The sequence below is a fragment of the Equus przewalskii genome, chromosome X, assembly GCF_037783145.1.
Source record: "Equus przewalskii isolate Varuska chromosome X, EquPr2, whole genome shotgun sequence".
NCBI lineage: Eukaryota > Metazoa > Chordata > Mammalia > Perissodactyla > Equidae > Equus > Equus przewalskii.
Genome location: NC_091863.1, coordinates 106,961,001 through 106,982,044, shown reverse-complemented (window position 1 = coordinate 106,982,044; position 21,044 = coordinate 106,961,001). Strand labels below are relative to the sequence as shown.

At 40.4% G+C, this 21,044-nt stretch overlaps 1 protein-coding gene across 2 annotated transcripts in view; it reads left to right on the top strand.

Moving 5' to 3' along the window:
• The first annotated feature begins 729 nt into the window (after positions 1-729).
• Positions 730-21,044, top strand: part of USP26 (ubiquitin specific peptidase 26) — a 53,217-nt gene continuing 32,902 nt past the window's right edge. The window contains exons 1-7 of one of the 2 annotated variants that reach the window (XM_070603896.1): positions 730-822; positions 2,276-2,374; positions 2,895-2,965; positions 4,527-4,630; positions 5,032-5,148; positions 7,633-7,689; positions 8,527-8,586. The gene's annotated coding sequence lies outside the window, so the exon portion shown is untranslated. Of the gene's footprint in view, positions 823-2,275; positions 2,375-2,894; positions 2,966-4,526; positions 4,631-5,031; positions 7,690-8,526; positions 8,587-21,044 lie in introns of both variants that reach the window. The other variant, XM_008536769.2, reaches the window with a different exon arrangement.

Sequence of the window (21,044 nt, the reverse complement as noted above, 5' to 3'; positions counted from 1 at the left end):
AGACTTTGGGTTCAAACTGTAGTCCGCCCATTTCTTAGTTCTTTTCATGATCCCATCCCTCAGTCCTCTCTCACCCCACACCCATCCCCTCTGTGTTATAAACACTCTCCTAACTGCCCATGCTCAGTTAGATAGTTCCCCATTCAGTGTATCTAGTCTTCAATGGCTGGATTCATTCTCACTTAATGCCCCTAATGCATATGTGCAATTGTCACGTGGGGCTATTTAGGCTCACTTTCCAGTCCAGATAGATCCCTACCTGGTACCACCTCCATTTCTCTTTCCCGATTGCTGAAGCAAGCACTCCTAAATATAGTCGCTGTGGGGGAGTTGAAGTTCCTGCTAAGACCCCTCAGGTATCTGGCTTGAGTCTGATCCAAAAGCAGAAATGGCAGGGAAGAACTTTCTAGAAGGAGGCAATGATATGCAAAGCTGAAAAGGATGGTTGAGAGATTGTTTGAATTCATTGCTAGAAGCAATCAGGGAGACTGACGCGACTTACTTCACGGTTGTTTTATCCTTTGCTTCCCGCAACTCCTGCAACCCCAACTCAAGTACAAAGCAAATCCTTCTCACCAATAACAAGCAAACACCTCAGATACAAGCTAGTGTTCCACTTACAAAGGGAGGAGTAGATAGGATTCCTGTCAATCATTCTCACCCCAACCAATCAGAATCTTTGAAGGCGGAGCCACAGACTGGCTATAAAGCGAGCCCAACGGCAGGTGTTGGGGGACCATTTCGTCTTGGGTCGGGTGGAGTAGACTTCTCCTCCGGGTTGGGGAGGGTTGCTGCTCCCGTCTGTAATCGCAAAAGTGTAAGGTTAGTTGATTGTTGACTATTTGTAGTATGCTTTTTATATATGGGTATAGGGAATGTAATAATATACTTTAATAATATACTTTTTAATATATTTATTAAATATATTAAATATTTAACAAATTACTTTAATATTTAATAATAAGTATTTAATAATATACTTCAATAATATAATTAATAGTATACTTAATAGTCTGAAGGGCATAGGAATTGTGAAAATGTGGGTCTATTAGCTGAATTTGGGCACAGTTTCATGCCTTGTGTTACAACGTGATGACTCTAATATTTTATTTGTTTAAATATTGGTCCTGGTCCCCTCTTGTATGTGGTGTTAAGGTGCTGTGATATTTTCAACTTAAAACTGAGAAAGTGGATGGTGCCGTTGCCTCAGCCAGTGTAGGACAGCACTGTGGCTGCCAGGGAACTGATTCTGCCTTTTATTTTAAATCTTTGGATGATTATTGTCTTTGTGTATTTGTTTAATTCTTGGTCTTGGCCCCTCTGTCTCTTATTTTCAATCTGAAAAGGAGAAATTTCACACACTGAGGCATCGTGCATGGATTGGGACAGTTAGTTCCTGTTGGCTGCCTTTGAGCATAGTTTTGTGTGGATTTTTTTCTTAAATATTATTTGTGTGGTTAAATTTTGGACTCAATCCTCTTATTTGCTGACTTAATTTAAACAAAAAAGTTTTCTTGTATTTTCAACTTGAAAAATGAGGAAACTGACGATCCAATCACCACAGGACTTGTTCATTGACTACCTTAAAGGCACCATTTTGCAATTTTGCATTTTTATGCAATATTCTTGTGTATTTACTATTATTATATTCAACCGAATGTGGTCCTGATGCTTTTCATGCATTTTCCTTTAAAAGTTTGGTCTTATTTACGCTTGGCGTTTTACAAACACTGCCCCTAAGCCTCTATTCAGCCGCTGTTGGATGTTGGTTTGGCATTTAAATTTACAAAACAATTGTTTGTTCATCCTCATTGTATTCAGTGTATTTTGGTGTTGGGGATTTCATATGGGAGATTTTGTGCAAATTTCAGGTCACAGTGGAGGAAATTAACGTTCAGATTGAGTATCTTTTATTTGATAATAAAATTGTGTTTTTGGTATAAATTTGGCTAAATTCTGATCTTGTTCTCACTTCATAAATTTACTTAAAGATAAACGTTTTGGGGTACTCAGGATTTACGAATGCAGAATTTAATCATCTGACCGAGTCCTTAATGTTTTACAACAATGGACGCACTTAAGTGTCTGTCGTAGACTGCCGTTTAATGCCATTTGGCACTTTATTTTACAGAGTAGTTGTATGTTTGGTGTCATTTTATTACATTAAATGTAGGTCCTGCTCCTTTCCATAACCTTTGTGTAAAAAAAGCTTCGTGTTATCTTCAGTTCACAAATAAGGAAGTTTTCTAATTGAAAGGTTTTGTGGTATTTTCAGTGTAAAAACGCACAAATTGATAATCGGAGTGGCTGAGAGTTTGTTTTAGGGCAGTGATCTGCCCAGAAGTGCCCGTCACCGACCACCGCTGAACGTTTCGTAAGTCATTTCCTGCAATAATTTGATGTTGAATATCACATTGTTCCATTCAATTCTGTCCCTAGTCTTTGGCATACATTTCCTTTGAAAAGTGTGGGACATTTCAATGTATAAATTAGGAAAGTTACAGTGAGATTGAGTGCTTCGTGTTTACCGGCAGTGAGTAGCTGTTGGAAGTCATGTAGCGTAGTTTTGGATTTTATTTTACAGTATAGTTGTGTATTTAATATAATAGTAATTTGCAATTTTTGGCCTGAACCCTCTTTCCCAAATGATACTCCACAGAGAAAATTATTTGCATAGTTTCTATTTACAAACAAGAAGGACAGCAGTGGTCCAAGATTGGGTTAGTCAGAACAGAAAATGGCAGGAATACGATGTCCCTCCCCCACCTCAGCGCGTGCTGGCCCCGCCCCTTTGGCAACGCGACTATGCCGTTGCTGGTTGCGCGTTTTAAACTGACAGGGATTGCGTATTTAGATTCAGGCCTCCATTATGTGACGTCTAACGTGTATCCCAGGTAACGGAAAACTCCCGACTCAAAAACCTGAAGATCGTAACCACTGAGAAGAACCTGATTCTTGCTGTGAGGTAAAATGGTGCTGGTTGAATTTGTCTGGCTTATTATTGAGTTTGACTTCCATTATGAATATTGCCTTGTATCTCACTGATTGAAACCTTTGCTGGTGGAACATTGATGTTCTCCAAATATTATGTTCCTGGATTCTACTTAGAAATCAGAAACATCGATTGTTGGTAGGATTGAAAGCTGCCTCTGCGTTTGTTACTATGAGGTACCAAGGTTTTAGGAATCAAGACGTTAACTAGCCTCACAAATACTACCATTTCAAGCAGAGCCCCAAATCTTGAACAATTTCTAAATGTGGGATTTAGGCCTAGGTGTCAAGCTTGAAGGCATCTTTATTGCATTCATTTTGCTCATAAAATCGTAGAGGGGTTATTTTCCAAGGACCACATCCACATAAACCAGTATTAGCAATTGTCAAATTTCTTTCATTATTATTTCCTTGAAGATCTATGTTCAGTGTTAGACAGTAGCAATATTATTTAATGGTTGGAATTATTCCTGAAATTACCCTAAATGATATTAGCTTCTTTCTGATGTCCGTGATTTTCTAACTTACTGTGTTATTGACACTAATACACCATGAAATACTGTTGTATAGTTTGGTGAACAACTCAAACTCCCACTTCAAAGGTTTATTACCCGTAATCCTACCTGAGTCTTTAGCTGTGGTATTGAATAGAATAAAGTGATTTGTTTGAGACTCCCCCTTATAGAAATTAAGAGATATGGCCTATTAGCCTAATAGTCCATAATTCCCTTGTGATGTTTGATTAAAGCAAGCTAAACTATGGGCCATTTTGAAAAGCCAAACCTCTGAAGCAGCAGTCTGATCTGATCCTGTAGCCACAAGGTGGGTGCAGTTGCTCACTGTCTTACATTTTCTTTCACTCTGCATGATTGGGTACCCTGGCCCCACCAACCATTTTCAGGAGTTCCTCTGGATAAGGGAAAGGGGACTTTTGTCCCAGCCACCCACCTAAAGGAGTTTCCCAGATAAGTAACTTTCCTGCAGTGATGGGAAGCTGTCCACCCACGGGCAGATCCCCTTGTAGATTTGTACAATCACCACCTCAATCACCACCTCCTGTAGGACCTGGGACAAAAAGTCCGGGATTGATGAGTCTGTGGGCCTATAACGAACGTGAAGAAAGTGGAATCAGAACCAATAGTCAGAACCAGTCAGATGAGTAAGTGCATCTCTATATAGTGGGACGTGTGGTGTGTTGGGCAGAGGGCAGCTCCCTCTCCTGTCCCCGTGCCATCGTTAAAGATGGTGTTAAAAGCCGTTCCCTGTGCCTCTATGAGGTAGGAACTACCAGCAGTGGCAGCGTCACTCCTGGGCACTGCCGGCTAGCTCCATGGTAGAGTCCCTGTTTCTAGAACCGGTTCTTTTGATTAGGCAGGGGCAACTTTTTCTAGTCCTTATTTGTGTTCCTTTGTCCACGGGGACCGCTGCTGTTACAGACATATTGACATAATTAGATCATTTTGATTTCAAAGAAACCTCACTCTGACTTTTTAACACCAAAGTTTTGATCATTTTTATTCCTTTTGGAAAGCCAGTAGCGGACAGCAGAAGGATGGAATGGATTAGTAGAAGTTTGTAGAAAACAAACTTCGGGAGTGGAAGGAGTGCAAGGTGCTGCTGGGTTCCTTTGTTTCAACAGGTATGAGAACGCGGATCTGAATGTAAATTTAAAGCCCAGCTCTTTCTATGGCAAAGGGGGAGACATGAGACCCGTGGACCAAGTTGGGGGAAAGGAATGGTAGTCTGTCAGCCCACCCTTCCTGTGGCATTTATCTGGTGGGGGTCCTGAGGGCATAGGCCAGCAATTAAAGTACTATGTAAGTCAATACTCCTCCAAAACTTTACCTTTCCATACATTGTTGGCCATTTCCTTGCTTTGCAGACATGCTGGGACCACATACCATGTTTAATACATAGTAACCCCCAGTCTCTGAGTCTGGGAGACACTCAGCTCATTTTCCCCTCTAAAGCAATAGTCTGGCAGCTCAGCTGGTTTCTAACATTACTTCAACACTTTGTGCCACTGTTAAAATTTTTCAGTGCATTCAGGTATTGGAAGCTGGCGGCAAGGTTTGAAATTTGCAGTCTAAAGCTCCCTGACCCCTGTGTTTTCTGTCCCATTACACAAAAGAAGTACAGTGGGACGAGTGGACTTGGGTGAGTTGATCATGACAAAAAGGGCTAATGTTAATTGGGTTACATTTAATGCTCCTGTGTAAATAAATGCTCTCTCTTCCCTGGTCATAGTCTCTGTCAATACAGCAGCCAAACCACAAGGCTCGATTGGTAAGCATTCCCCATATTTGGTGCTGGTTTCCCCAGATTGCTATCTGATGTGTTTCTTTCAAACAGGTAGATGCCCTGTGTCTGAACTTCATTTCACCGTTGCTGTCAGTTCTCTGGCAAAGTATGCAGTGACTGGGTCAGGATTCTCTTTTGATGAGTAATGAGATTTCATGTCAATTTCGGATTGAAGCTTTCAGAACATGAGAATACCAAACCTCAGAGTGGGCCATCTTCTAAACACAGTTTACACTTTTGGAGTTGTTTCTCACTTTGGAATGTGGTCTTCCCCTGCAGCCACATAACACTAAGCCTTAGAAATTGTACTTATTATTGTCATCTGTAGAGTAAATGCCTGCTTGCTACTATATAACTTCCCTCTTGGGTTGTTTGGAGTCAGACCTCAGTTCAAACCTGATTCCAGCAGTAACTGTCTATCCTTAGTTCTTAACTAACTCTTTGAGCCTGAATTTCCTTATCTGCAAAACAGGAACATACTTTGCTATCAGGGCTGTTGTGAGAATTAAGTGTGATAATCTTTGTAATGCACCCAGTACACAGGAGGTACTCAAGGAATCAGTCCCTCATTTCCTGAATGCACATACAGGAGCAGGACATCATAGTGCTTAGTTTAGCTTCCTCCCTACCCCCTCCCTTTATTTTCTTTCCTTTCTCAGGTACAGCAAATTCCTCATAGGCTATAGTGCCTTCTCTTTAGAAACCACACCTTTGTAATCTTGCTGTGAAGCAAGAGGTGGCCCAGGGACCCGTGATTTTTCCTTGTTCTGCTCAAGGTTCTGTTCTGGCAAAATTGGTCATCTTACACCGAGGCTGACGTGACTCAGCACCCAGTGGGACATTCTAGGGTTTGTCAAGCTGTCAAATCCTAGCTGGAGGGTGCCTAACCTGCAGTCCTAGAAAGTTCTCCTCTCTTTCTACGCCTGTAACAAGTTATTTCTGGGCTGTGATTAATTCATTTAAGGTTAGGTGAAAACATTGATGATGTGAAAGAGAAAACGCCATGTATAAATATGCACTATCCTAAAGTGTTCTCACAGAGACTTTAACTTTTAGTCTCAAAAGATACCTCTGGCTCCTCTATTTTTATATTAGCACATGTTTTATTCTGGTAGGATCATGGAACCTAAAGTTCACCCACCCCAAGTCAAAAAAATTCACATTTCTTTTTGATTAGAAACTAAAGTGTCTAGCTGTTGCATAGCACATTGGCATTTCAAACCTTTTTGATTTCTCCCTGTAATTGGTTAAATTGCTGTAAAGCCCGGACAGTGGGGGTCATTGTTATTTTTCATTATGTGAAAAACTGAATCTGGAGGTATTTAGAAAAAACTTTACCCAAAACCACTTACTGGAGCTGTGCCGGCCAAGTTCCTACACCAAGTAACGTGACGGAGATCTTAACTTATTTGCTGGTCCAAAAAAGGTATGAAACTTAACTATACCTCTGCCACCTCCTCCCCCTTCCACACACACTTGGACGCACTGCCCATTGCCGTCATCTTTGGTTTCTGGGGGAGGTGTGGGGAAGGCTAAATGAATGGTGTAGTAAATAATTTCCCTAAGTATTGGCATTTTAAAAGTGGTCACGAGGCAGAGGAATCCCAAAGGGTTAATATCTATTTGGAAGGATATCCCCAGACTTCAGAAACCTAGCAGAAGTGACAGGGACCTTATACAGAACTTAAGGTATAGCCTGGCTTCTTGAATCCTTAAGAGTGCAGTCCTTTGCCCTTTGACTCATCTGGGGTCTTCTCTCTGAATAGTTACTAATTATTTGGAATTTTAATTGGCTATAAATTGTCAGTTTGATTTTTCTACTGCAAACTCATGTTTGGATTAAATGTGTTTCCATACTTCTTATTTGTATGGATACTGGAGAGAGAGTGAATTATAATGGGAACTTAAGCACAAGCCTATATGGATTATGGATCTTTTATGCAGGAAAAATCAATTTTCTTAGGACATGAAAAAGCACCATGTACACAAAGGTTAATGGGCTCAAATTTTATTTTCTTTGAAAATAACTTCAAATTGTAATTATGATATGTGCTCACAAAGTAGGTCTAGAGACTATAAAAAGTGCTATGCTATAAATGTTTAACAAATGTCTCTCACAAAGAAGGGAAAACATCCTGATATATAACATTTGCCAATTTCTAAGGTAAAATTACTGCCATCTCATGGCTAATTTTAAACAACAGATGTGACATCACTGAATGCAAATTTAGGAAGAGATGTGCACGATCAGCTCATACACTGAATGAGTTTCAAAATCACTGGCAATCTGATTACGTAGAGTTAGGACCGCTGCTAACATTTCTGTGTTTTTCCAACTAGTCTTTCTATGAAAATATCCATATTGGTTCTAATGAAGAATCTTGTCATTGGTTTTTGGTAAGTAAATTTATGCTTTCTCGTTCAGATATTTGACTCTGTTTTGTTTCCAAACTCAAATATTATGTACACACTTAGGAAGGGCATAATGATTCAGTGAATTTACTTTAAATATTCTCATTTTTGTTTAGCCTAATGCTCTGAAAAGCATTGTACAGTGTGACATTTAAAAAGTTGTATGGTTGGTGCAGGTTTGTTGCCTGTCTTCAGTAACAGCACATGTAGCAGTAGTGAGAATATCATGATCCTTCCAGAAGAGTTGCAGTCCATTTGTATGGCTTGATGCAGACTAATTATAGGTCTGGCCCATGGGAATATAAACACAGTGAGAGAGAGACTTTCCCTGTCCTGTTCATATTTGCATTCCTAGTGTCTGGAACTGGTTCTAGGAATAAACTGCCTCCTAGTGAAGGACGTCAGGCCTAGATGAGGTGTCAAAAGGGACAAGAGGCATTGGTATGTGTCTATGTGTAACTATACAATTTAAGAAGCTCTGTCCAAGGTCTAGCAGGAGCTGATGAGTTTGCCACACTATGGCTGGAGGCTCGTGACTGCTAGATCCCCCAGGAGCAGAGCTGGGAGCTCCTGCTGGAGCTCTTCTTCCTGAGTTAAGAGCGGAGGTTCTATTCCCCCTGCTTGAGTCTTTCTCTAGCTGCTGACACAGTGACTAATGGCTAGGGAAATACTTCACTAGAGGAGGCAGGGCAAGAGATACCAGCTGGAAGCCTGGTGGGAAGAGAGTAAAGAGGGAAGAGGGATTGTTCATAGTGTGCAAGGGGACATGTGTAGCCTGCTGGTCAGAGAGTAACTTCTCTAAATTTGACCTCTTCTCAACAGATCCAGTTTCACTGTTTCCATCTGGGCTAAGTGCCTACCTGTCTCAAGATCCTTATGGAGGTAAGGATATATAAGGGTTACAGAAGAGAAGCATTTTTGGTAATATATTGTCTTGATTCACAGAACAAACAAAATGGCTGCAGGTGAAGATTTTCACAGCTTGCGTTAAGTGTTAATTAGAACCAGTTAGAAGCCTTGCCTGTGAGAAATGCTTGTTTAATTTAAATACCTGTGCAGAGAAACTGGTCCTTATCAGTTAAAGCCATGGCTGGCACCCAGCCATCAGGAAACCCCAAAACGCAGCTGTTCCTTTGGACTTTTGACCAAAACAAAGTCACCCCCTCACACCTAGTTAATGTAAGCATAGATTCCTTTTGTGCTTCAGCCCAGTGGAAATTTTCATTCCTCTATTAAGCAAAAACAGTTTCCTGCTACCTATTGTCAGCATCTCTCATTTTTGGCTATTCTATAAACCTGTCCTCCATTCACACACGTAGTTAGGTTGGAAATGTCAAGGGACCACAGTGAGATGTTTACGAAATTCCATAAAAATATGCTTTCACAAAACTGAGGTTTATTGGTATTCCAGAGGAGCTGGTAATGACTTCTTTTCCATCGGAGTCTGCTCCTCGCCCCCTCCCTCTCACCTTGAACTTTTGCTTGAGTCTAGGAATCAATTTTGTCTAATTTCCAAATGTTGCTTGTCAGTAGTTTGGCTGGATTCATTATATATATATACCCAGAATGGAAGGTAGGTTGGTGCATCTTAATGACATAAACACCACCCTTATCCTGACAAGCTTTTTCTCCCTTCCTGCTATTTTGTTTTGTCATTTCTTAGCAGAATCAAGAGATATAATATTTTATTAAAATGAGGGGTTCTCTTAACAGGATATTGACCCTAATGTCTCATTTTATGATAAACTCTACTCATCACAGGTAGGCATTTGTTGGAACTCATATTTTTCATGGTGTTCTAATGAGTCAAAAGTGATCCAGAAAAGACTATCCCTTAGTCACTGACTGTCCAAGTGTGGGGCTGACATGCGTTTCCTACAGCCTCTCTGTGTGAGGTTCTTCCAAGTAGAGGTCAGCTAGCTACTCACTGGGTGTACAAAGCGGTCAGGAAATAGAAGTTTGTGTTTTGTTTTTATTTCTATCAAACTTATACAAGAATGACATTTTAAAAAATGAACTAATTCCATGAGGTCTACTCATAACAACAGTAGTTTCCCCAGCCTACCACCATTCTCCCCTTTCTTGCTCACCATGTTTATCCAGAAGCAACACCATGTGAATTTGCAGTTGTAGAACTAACTTGTGCTGAAAACTGCTCAGAAAAACATGACGGCACTAAAAGGATTTAAGATGGGATCCTTTGGCCACTTGGGCTGTCTGTCTTTCTAAGGAGAGAAGAATTACAGAGGATAAATCCTCACAAAGGGAATCGGGAGAGATGGAGTGACAATTAGGAAATGGTTTGTTACCTGTAAGGGCCTACAGCCCAGGTGTGGAGAGGGGGCTGCGCCTGAGGATGAAGATAAAGCACACGGTTAGGACAGGGGCTGTGGTGTGAAAGGTATCGTGGGTATTGTGTGTTCAGGGGTGTCTCCTGCCCTCTTCCCCCTTCCCACCCCTCCCTGTGCTTCAACATCTCCCCAACTGGATGAGCAATCTAAGGGATATCACAGATCTGAGAGTTTTATTACTATGGCCTGAGAGGTAGCCAGCAAATATGGAAGGAGATATATAGCAAAAGACAAAACTATGACGGTCTGCAAACACCACTTTTCCCTACAGGTTTCGGCTTCAGAATACAGGCTTTCGAAAGAAATGTCCAGCACTGTTGCCACTTGATTTTTTAAACTTTCATGTGTCTTCCCCTTCTACCTTCTGGTTTTCTTTAGTTAATAATGAGTAATACTTAAAGATGATTTTTAATGGGCAACGATATCAGCATAGATAAGACTTTAAATTTTAGCTTGAAGGCAATTTCAGTTTGAGACTCCTCAATCGCTTTAAATACTTCATTTAAATAAGTATTCCATCTATGATCTATTTTTTATTTTTTATTATTATTATTTTGCTGAGGAAGATTCAGCCTGAGCTAACATCTGTGCCAGTCTTCCTCTATTTTGTATGTGAGCCGCCACAGCATGGCCACTGACGAGTGGTGTAGGTCTGCGCCCAGGAACTGAACCCAGGCTACCAAAGCAGAGCGTGCCAAACTTAACCACTAGGCTTCATGGCCAGTCTCTGATCTATTTTTTAAACACTTGGGCAAGAAGCTGGTAGCTCCATGCTCTTAACATTATCACCTTTCCTGGTCTGTTATTAAAGTGACAGAGAGACTGATTGCTCTTGGTACGTGAGGAAAGGATGGTAAGTAGTGTTCATCATCTTTTTATCATCTAGAGCTTGAGAAGGATTCTTTTTAGCCCTGAAAAGTTATTGTATTCACCGAGATGCAGAAGGATATTTGGGCTGCACTGTAGGTGTTTTAAATACTGATTTCTTGGTGGTAGTTTCTCAACCTATGATATGATAGTTCAAAGTCTTTGGCACGTAAATATGCTTCATGAGTCTACAGAAGGCCAGAAGGAGACAGGCAAATTAGGCAGTATGGAAAGGAGCAAAGGGAAAGTGTGTGAACTGGTAAGTACGCAGCAGGCAGTTCACAATCAGCCCATTTGTAAGGAGACCAACATGTGAGAAGCTTTCACTTCTCAGAATTGGTTTATATATTTGATTTATTTTTTTTTCAAATACCTTGAGCTCAATGGAAAATAAGTAGTTTGGAATTGCATTGGATTGTCTGTTCAAATCTGCCTTAACATGGGAAGAGCATCTGAGAATTGTAGAGATGTAAGTGTCCTTGATACAATGCCCGACATACCTGCATGGAAGAAGCAGATACCAATGTCCATTTCGAGTACATGGGAGACTACTGCCCTTTTTTGCAAAGTTGAGAATTTGGTAATGAAGACAGTTCTTTATTTACCATTTTCCCTATGAATTCTGTATTTCTGAGTTGATGTAGGCTTTGCTGCCCCTGCCCTTTGTGGATTTTTTCTTGGGCCTATGAAAAATGGCTCTGGGGATAAGTGGCCTCTCAACTTTCTCATTTGTTTAGAGAGTTATCTGGGACAGACTTTTGCACGTGAGCTGCCGTTTGAGGGTAGGGTTGTTCCAATATATTCTTCAAGACACTGTTTTCCTGCAGCTTTTCCGTATTCCATATCTTTCTGCTGTACCAATCTGTAGTCGTGGTTGCTGCCTATAATATTTCACTTCCCTCTTGGGATCCCTCAGTGATTTTCAGGAGGGCTCAGCTAAATTTCTAAGTTATAACTCCTTACATTGGTCAGTTTCTTTTTCTTTCTTATTTTGGGCTAGTTCTGTGTGCTGGGTTTCAGTGCCTTTTTTTCACTGATTTTTCCTCATTTTCCAGCTCAGTCCTTTGTTTTCTTAACATATTCTTGTTTGCGGGGTCTCACTGTAATGACACTTCTGAAACCAATGTGTTTTGCATCTGTCGAGAAGCATCCACTCTTTAACTAAATCCTGTCCCTTTCCCGTGAGCATCCTCAGGCCATCTGAAATCTACTCCAAGCTATAGTTTTCTCTGTCCTTGTCCTGCTTGGCTACACTTTATCGTGTTTCATCTTTGATTTGCCTTTCCTAGTTCCATAAATGTTTCGGTCATGTGCCCTTAGGAAACATGCATTACTATATCCCGAGCTACCTATGGTAACTGTCACTAGAAAGTCATCCAGTAAGTCTGTTAGTATTTTATGCTGATATTACTGGACTTTTCTTTTAATCCATCCATTTTTTGTCTTAATCTTCAAGAGGTAGTTTCCTCATTGCTAATACTGCACACTTTGTGCTTCTTAATCATTTTCTGTCTCTTGACTCCTTCAGTGGGTGGGGATGGGGGTCAACCCACTCTGATTATTAAGTTCTTGTCTCATCGATTCTTAGGTTCTTGGATCCTGGTCATCCTTTGTGATCTTTAACAACTTAAACATCCTTCGTTATATACTACACTCGTGAAGAGAATGTAGACCTGGGTGTATTTCCTTTCCTATTTTTATCTACTCTCCTGGTTTTCAAGATCTCATATTCCCCTATCTGCCATGGCTGATTTCTAAAATCTCATACTTGAAAATTAAGAACTCTTACTTTTAACTTAATCTGTTTTAATTCTTCCACTGCTCATGTACTTTGATTTGGCAGATTACTTAACGTCTCTGAACTTGAGTTTCTGTCAGTACAAAATGGAGATGATAAGATCTGCCCCGGCTTCTTGAAGGGGCCGGGATGAGGGCAGAAGTAAAAAGCACTGTTGAATGCTGGATCCTCAAAAACACTACCAGAATAACTTGTTGCTAAGGCAAAGTTGAGTTTCGCTTTACCGTGGTAAAGAAGAGCACTACTTTGACAGAGTCTTATATCGTATGTCGGGGGGAAAGGCAAAATGATGCTAATTGTGAGGTTTGGGATTTTGATTGAAGGTGGCTGTGTGAGTGGGAGCTTGGTTAGGATGGGGTAAGGATTATGGTACAATAGTCGAGGATTGGTGGACACAACAGGGGCAAGTGTTTGAGACAAGGGCTTTGACTTTAATCCACTTGGCTGAAAGTCTGTTTGCTGCTCATTTGAATATTTTTTCTGGAAGTTTCTGGGATGAACAGCAGAGTTATCTGCAGTAATTTCCTTCATGAGCAAGAATTACCTGGAATAGTAAAGTCATGTTGATGAATACAGTAGATAGTAAAATTATATTTGATAAAACAGCCAAAGAGTAAAATCATGTTAACGTAGGCAGTGAGCCGTGGGAGGGTACATGCTTTTACTTCTCAGTATAGAAGAGCACTTTGTAAATGATAAGTACTATGCAAATGATGGTGGTGTTATTCATAAGGCAAGTGTTTCATTTTTTTTAATTCTTATGCCTTCTTACCTAAATGCAATATTTTTCTGCTTAACATTAGTAGGAAAGGGAATCTTTATTCAAAATGACTAAGCTTCTGAAATGTCATTTAGCTCTCTTCAGTGCCTGGACCCAATCTAGCTTGAAAAAGTCAAGTGTGTAACCACTACATAGTTTTCCTCTGCACTTTTAGAAAGTGACTAATCACGAGAGATGATGATGGGCAAATTCAGTGGGTTTTGGTTTGGGTTAATCCTTCAAAATGAGATAAAATACTTGGGGGCAGATATACTCCATCATGCTGAGGGAAACAAAACTCTTCACCTAGGCCACCAGAGGCAGCCTCCTTCTTTCTTTACGTGAAAATGGAATCTTGGTACCTCTTTCCTTTCTACCTTTCATTCTGGCTTTAATGCTGGCTCACTAGTTAACTCCAGCTACATACTATATGGGCTGTTTTATTTATTTATTTTTATTTTTATTTTTTTAAAGATTTTATTTTTTCCTTTTTCTCCCCAAAGCCCCCCGGTACATAGTTGTGTATTCTTCGTTGTGGGTTCTTCTAGTTGTGGCATGTGGGACGCTGCCTCAGCGTGGTCTGATGAGCAGTGCCATGTCCGCGCCCAGGATTCGAACTAACGAAACACTGGGCCGCCTGCAGCGGAGCGCGCGAACTTAACCACTCGGCCACGGGGCCAGCCCCACTATATGGGCTGTTTTTAAAAACTCATTGGCCACAAACTGGAGGATAGGTTACTTAACCCATAGACTAATGTAGGGAAAATATCATAGGAAGATTATATTTAACACTGGACCAACAGTTTAAATTTGGTTCTCTCAAGATAAATAGTTGCTGCAGAGTCCATTATCTCTAGGCTACATAAACATCAAATCAGTATTATTGATTAATCCTCTTTTAATTTGATAGTCAGGTGTGATTTCCTCCCAGTGGTTCTGATACTATTGTAGAAAATAAATGGATACAGAAGAGAGAGCATTGTCCTTTGGCATGTATTATGACTTGTAGTAACCTAGAGCTTGTGTATTAGTTTATTAATTTTGGAGAGGTCCTGGGTGCTTGGAGTGGAGGAGGAAATGGCTATAGGAAGCTGTTCCCAGAGCTTAGTATTGGTTATTGTTCCAAATGGATGCCTGTATTATCTATCTATCTATCTATATATAAGAAATTACTTCAGAACTTAGCTTAAAGCAAAAAACATTTGTTATTTCAAAGTTTCCAAAGTTTCTGTGGGTGAGAAATATGGGTATCACTTATCCGGATGGTTCTGGCTCAGGGTCTTTCACCAAGCTGTGATCAGGTTGTTCGCTGAAGCCGTGTTGTCTCCAAGGCTCAACTGGAGGCAGATCTGCTTCCAGGCTCACTCAGGTGGGTGTTGGCTGGCCTCAGATCCTCAGTAGCTGTTGGCTGGAGACCTCAGTTTCTTGCCACTTGAGCCTCTCCATAGGGTAGCTCACAAAATGGCAGCTGGTTTCTCTCAGAATGAGTGAGAGCAAGAAAAGATGCCTAAGATGGAAGCCACAGGTTTTTTGGTAACCCAATATAGGAAGTGGCATCCCACCATTTGTGCAATGTTCTCTTTGTTGAAAGCTAGTCAGTAAGTCCAGGCTACTCTCAAGGGGAGGGGATTACACAAGGTTGTGAATACCAGGAAATGGGCATTCCTGGGGACCATCTTTGATCCTGCTTACCACAGTGCCTGACTTAGTCCTGCAGTCACTTCAGGGGCCCAGCAGTCATCAATACTGTCTTCATCGTGAGATCTTGTGAACCTGAGGAGTTAGCCTTTGTATGAGACTGTCACTATTGTGGGAAAGAGGGAAATTCATAGAATCATAAATTCATCCTTTTTTTTTTTGCTATAAGAACTACAGGTATCGCCAAATGTAATGCTCCCCAGCATCTAGAGCACCAAGAAACCATTTAGTTGCCATGAATTGCACGTTTGAAAAGGTCGTATGAATCAAATAAACTACATCTAATAATAGTAGTAACACTTAATAGTGTTAACTTGATTCCTCATCACATAGAAATCTTTGTCATTGGAAATTATTGATTAGGGCTTCTGATAGCCTATGTTAATGCATTGAGTTGATAAATTCCTGCCATTCTACCTTTCTGTATGGCTCTATTCATATTATTGCACATGTTTATCTTAAACTCTCAGACTTGGGCAATATAAATAATCCTCAACCTAGTCTACCTTGCTTTGGATTTCACAGATAATTCAATAGATTAACACAACTCAAAAAAGGAGGGGTAACATGAGGAAAGACACTCAACTAGTCTTGACTGCCTATTACAACTTAAAAAAAAAACAAAACTCCCTTCCACTATAGGATTTTCTCCTTTTCTCCTCATTTCTCTTTCTCCTGTAGCTGTGGGGCTGTGGATAAAACAGCTGTGCTTTAAAGGTAACAACTGCTAATTGCACTTCTGTTTAGTGCTGGTGAACTGTCTGACAACCTGTCTGACAGTTTTTCTGATTCCTACCGTCTCTCATAACTCTGGGCCTCTCTTTTGTTCCGTACACATGCCAGATACTTTCTCATCTCAAGGCTTTTGCTCTTGCTATTTCTTCCTCCTGGAGTGCTGGTCTTAGCCATCCCTGGCCTCCTGATATCTGACTATCTATAGTCTCTTTGCAGTGTGGTATTTGACCATCGGAGTACAAACGTGGACTATCATGAAACAGGAGAACTGGAAGGGGCCTCAGAGGCTATAGAGGAATTTTCCTACCTCATTTGGGAGATAAAAAGAAGGAAGAAAATAGGTTTGCTCAGGATTTAAAGAATGCATCATGTACTTGAAATAACCTCAGGATGAGGCCAGACACTAGAGGAAATGTGAGAAAAAACATGGCAAAGAAATGATCCTTTTCCTAAGAACCTTACAGTCTGGTTAGAGAGGCCAAACTAACTTAAATTCACTTACTCTGTATAACAAGTTGAAGGGAAAGAAGCATTGCAATTTAGATAAAAAAAAGTCTTAGAAAATCTTAATGGTAGGGTGCAACTTGTTTTGGCTTTCCAGGGATGCAGCAAAAGTAAGAATCCACAGAGGAGAGGGGAGAGTACTCAAGAGAAAGGTGGGAGGGCACAGATAGACCTGTGATCCTTAAAGCTGAATTGCTGATTGAAATCTGCTGCTGCCACCAGACTTAGGTCTTTCCCAGCAGTGGTGTCACTTGGCCCTTCGTACACATCGGCTTTATTGGATTATCACGTCTGTGACACTACAGCTATTAGTCACACTCAGCCATAGGACCTGACAATATAATGATGTTCTATTTTTACTTTTGTCCTAATAATGTCCCAGAAGTACTGAAATTATGACCAGAAAATTAATTTCTTTGCATTTGGACAAGAAGTAAATGAACAGGGAATAATTCTACATTCAGGCTATAAATCTCCAGAGTTGTGTAGAAACACTTTGTGTTTAGAGTTGGGCTGAATTTCACATTAATCTTTGCACTCCTCCCCAGAGGAGCTGGTGAGAAAAATATCTGATCAGAGCATTTTAATGTTGTTCTAGGCTGTCAAACAGATGCTTGCATATATATGCAGACACAGTTTTAACATTAACTATTTTTCAAGGTCGGAAAAGGAATGGCTGTTTTGTGCCACATACTAGTTGCTTTCCTGAGTATGGAAATGAAACCAGCTGCTTCATTCAAGCTCCTCAGAGAGGTTTTCTTAGAGATCTGTGTGTGTTTGTGTGTGTGTGTGTGAGTGTGTATGTGCGTTTGATTCATCAGCAGAGTATTTAATGGGCTATTCCAGTGCACACTGGAAATGAAAAAGGTCCAGGGTGCCTAGAGGTTGAGGAGGTGTATTCATGTAAAGAAGAGACATTGCATCTAATGCTGGGAAATGAACACACAGGACCTTAGGAACGTAGTGAGACGACAAGGGCACAGATTGTGATTGAGCTGATGCCGCGGTCTTGTCCCCTGTTTTGTATTGTTGCTTGCATTCTTCTGTGCACCTTTCCTCTCTGGAGAACTCAAAACTCACATTTCAAGGAAGTCAGTAGTTAGACAAAAGCAGTAAATTAGCCCCTTTTTCAGATGGAGGAATTGAATACAGTGACCTTAAATGATTTATCCACAGTCACAAGGCCAGAGAGAAGACTGGGTCACAAATCTCTTTCACCATCCTCTGGCCACACCCCTGTTTGATAACTGCATTCATGTTTAGGAAGAAATGTCACGTAATTAGGTGGTTAATTTTTCATTACTTAGACCAATTGGTGCATACCGCACAGGACGTTCAGCCATTAGAAAGGCTTTGCCATCCTTCTGGAATTCAAAGTTTTATAAGGGTTTCTTATATGCTTGTGTCTAGAGTTAGATTAGGGTTAAGGATGAGGCATTAGGAGTGGGAAGGGGATGGTGATGTAGTGTTCAGAGTTGCATCCCAAAGGAGTTGAGCTTTCCAGGAGCTCCTTAGCATGGCATAAGCATGCTTATAGTTATATAATTCTCATTTCTTTACAAGCATGTAATTAGAAAGTAGAAAGTAGTAAGCACTGTGATTGAGGTCTGGATCTGAGTCTAATGCTTTAAATCAGCACTCAGAGTATTACTATAAGGCACAGACACAAGGGAGTGTCTTTTTTAGGCACTGAAAGGGAGTGTTTCCTATGAAGTTGGAGAAGTCATTGGGCCAGATAGGAAATAAATAGAACTGTTAGATGCCCTTAGAAAAAGTCTATTACTTATTTCTTTAGATCCCACAATGCAGGCTTAGACAATCATCATTCCTTCCTTAAACCAGCAAACAAGTATTACGTTCTATTATATTAATAGAGTAGATTGGGGGCATTTAATAACTTACTATTTAGCTTATGTATTCAAATGAGCACTAAGAGTGAAGTACAAAGCCAGTGTTAACTCTGTGGATGGACTACCGGCTTGCTTTTTAGAAGTAGTTTCCAATCTCAGCTTTCCCACTACAACCTACAATTAGTTCGAATGTTGTCGTACAATGATTACCATAGTGCTTGCAGTAAAATATCACCCTCTCTTAATTGCCATTTCTTTGACAGTCTTTCCATTTGAATTATTCATCCTCGTTCTGAAGGAATTCTATGCAAATCAACAATGTAATAAATGCTTGTAGTACTTTTCTCAGAAAACTATGTTCCAAATCATTTTATAAAGTGCTGTGAAAACAGTCATTTGAGCAAGTTGGCAGTCTGTGGTTCAGACTGATTTTCTAATTGAGGCCAGTTGGCATTCACAGGCTGTCAAGAACGCTGGGAAAGGGTCTCCTGAAGAGGGTGGGAAGCTAGCCCAGATGACCTGTAAGGCCTCTCCCAGCTCATGAGTATATGATTTGGTGAAAGGCTAAATTGGTGGTAGATCAGATAGAAACCATCTGCAAATGACATTTAAGGGGTTTTGGATTTTCTTCTTAGAGCTGATAAGGACCAAAATTCTTCTTGCCAAAGGGCCAGCTTACCTTCCTGATTGTGGTAACCATTATTCACTGTCGCACGATTTGAAATAATAGAGTATTATGTTCAACTCCACGATGTTATCACTTTAAATTGTAATCAACTTTTCTTTACATGCCATTTGCAGAATGCTCTGTCATACCTGACCCTTGTGTTACTGAAGGGCAAAAGTAGACAAGGACTTCACAGAGGGCCTGTAGACGTGAATGTAGATATTTGAAAGGGCTGCGTGGAGAGCTCAAGGAGCTGTGATAGGGTGCCTGTTTGTGGGCAGCGCTCTTCCCCATCCAGTGCACGTGTGTGCGTGCATGCGCATACACAGCAGGGTAAGCATATGGCAGCCTATGCCATCTTTAAGACCAAGAGTTCTATTTGTAGGGATGCATTTTATTTGTTCTAAAGCAGTGGTTCTTAACATTTTTTTGGTCACAGATCAACTTGATAATCTGTTGACATTGTACACCATCTTCTCAGAAAAACAGGCTTTTACACATATCCATGGGCTTTTACAGTTTTTTCAGGGTTCAAGGACTACCTCAGGAGTTCAACATATTTCCCAGGCTAAATTCCTGTTAATGTAATCTAAGCAGTTATTTCTTTCTTTGGTCATAGGACATTTGATTGCCTACCATGTACTCTGGGCCCTGTGCTGTGTATATCTAGTGGCACTTGTCTACTAACCAGCCACACGACCTTGGGGCCATCCCTTTACCTTCTCATATCTAAGTTTCCTATAATATCAAATTAGAATGTTCTAATGGGGTGATCCCTAAAGTCCCTTATAGTGCTTTCTTTACTTAGCTTTGTTCTAGGCACAGGAAGGAATGCACAGTTTAAGCATCCAATAAGGTAGGGCAATGACCAGAACCAGGCAAAAGCAAGAAACAAAGCAAAGAAAGGCTCCTATTAGGTCATGTGTAGCCCAGACACTTAGGCAAAGAATCTGTGTCTCACTCATGTGAAGGTACTATAGCGTCAAATCTGCCTCTATATGTGGCACTTGATATTAGAATAATAATTAATTCTCATGTCATTAATCCCTTTTGGGCTATTGCATGATTGTTTTACTGTATTGTTGGGTTGCTTTAATTTTAAGATTTTATTTTTCCTTTTTCTCCCCAAAGTCCCCTGGTACATAGTTGCATATTTTTAGTTGTGGGTCCTTCTAGTTGTGGCGTGTGGGATGCCGCCCCAGCATGGCCTGATGAACGGTGCCGTGTCCGCACCCAGGATCTGAACCAGCGAAACCCTGGGCTGCTGCGGCGGAGTGCATGAATTTAATCACTCGGCCACGGGGCCGGTCCCTGTTGGGTTGCTTTTTAAACTTGTTTTAATTGAATCCTTTTCAACCAAGTATTTACCGGGTCAAGTTACTATTTTTGGACTGTGGGAGGTCGGGGAGATGGTACCCTGTGTGAGGAAGCTATGAGTGGAGTGTCACACAAACCCTTTCAAGTAAATTATATTTAAAATATTTACGTTATTATAGGCTCTACCGAAAACATTTTAAAAGCTCTTAGTAAACTTGCCCCTAGGCTACTTGTGTCTGTATTTATTGAGCCTTCAAATACTCATTTTCTCATGTCGGGATGTGTGTTTGTTTTAGTTTTTATCCAATATGATTTAATTTTATACCCAAGTTTTGTATAACTGAGGCTTCAAGCTTGTATTAGGATGTCCAAATAAGTTCATTAATTCTGGGAGATTTTCTCCTAGCAAGTAGAAATTCATCAACGTTGAATAATGACATATTAAACCTATTAAATTGAAAATATCTTTATACTCACCCTGAAGCTTAAATATGTCAGCCAATAATAATCAAATGCCACCAAAACACTCACAATTTTGTGAGAAGAGAAAATTAGCTGGTTTTAATGTGTCTGGAAGATAAATCAGACCATCAACATTCTATCATTCATATGAGAAATTTATATAACTCAGATTAAACACATCAGATCAACTGGAAAATTAGAGTAATTAAATTTATAGGGGAAAGAATTTTATTAGAAGAGCAGCAAAGACACTTGACAGACCACGAGTACTGCCAAGACCAGAGCCAAAGACTCGTGAGAAAGTGCAGGCCCACTAGGCTCTAGGGTGTGA